The sequence below is a fragment of the Aplysia californica genome, unplaced genomic scaffold (assembly GCF_000002075.1).
Source record: "Aplysia californica isolate F4 #8 unplaced genomic scaffold, AplCal3.0 scaffold00669, whole genome shotgun sequence".
Classification (NCBI taxonomy): Eukaryota; Metazoa; Mollusca; class Gastropoda; order Aplysiida; family Aplysiidae; genus Aplysia; species Aplysia californica.
Window position 1 is genome coordinate 120475 of NW_004797939.1, and position 986 is coordinate 121460.

Genomic DNA, 986 nt, shown 5'->3' on the forward strand with positions numbered 1-986 from the left:
GTTGGCGTTTTTGTTTTGTTGTTGCTTATATTCTTTTCAAACACTGAATGACAAAAAAGAGACCCAACCCCCGACATAATATCCATTTCCGATAAGACCAAGTCATGTAGGTAAAGAGCCTTGAAAGATCCCTGAATAACGCAGGAACAGAATGCCCTATTTGCTATTCCAACCAGTGCTAACTGCACTATAACGTAGCATGATACCTTTTAGAGTTACCAGCGCAACTAGAGTGGAAAACGGATCTAAATAAATCTCTCTTATAAATCAATAAATCTCTCTTATAAACGAGTTTGTTAACATTGGACAACGTCCCTCCTCAGCATGACAGGCTTGCTCTATTTCACATGGCGTTTGAAGAGCGCTTCACTGTGCTTGACCGTTTTCCTTTTTCTTTAGTAGAAGTTTTACGGTGCTCGCAACTGCATAAGATTATATGAGCGCCAGAAGATTAGAGGTGTTACAAGAGAGTAACAAACATTTTTAAAAAGAAGAAGGGGAGATAAGGACGATAGATGTTTGATAGGAAAGAAAGAGCAAACCACACCAGAGCATCCACCAACCACCCACTGACCGTTTTCCTTCTCCGACTTTTGTCGCTTGACGCTCATCATAAGCTTGCGTTCAGCGTGGCCCCTCCCCCAGGCGGCAAAACTCACACAACTACAGTGACAGTTCATGAACAGGTCAATGAATTTAGGCTTTGTCAGCGTTTTACGGAACTTCCAATACAAATAAGTTGACCTGTTCACGCGGCTTCAGAAACAAAGTTCACATTCTTTTCTACTTTGTTATACCTTTAATAACCTTGACTGCCAAACTGACAATCCTTCAGCGAAAAGCATGAGCATTCCACGCTCATGAACCAGCGCTAGTGTAAAAAAAGAAAAGGAATATATACATACGAGCCAGGTGTTGCGTTTCAAAAACACAAAGAGGATGTTACAAAGAGAGAGAAAGGGAGAGAGAGAGAGAGAGAGAGAGAG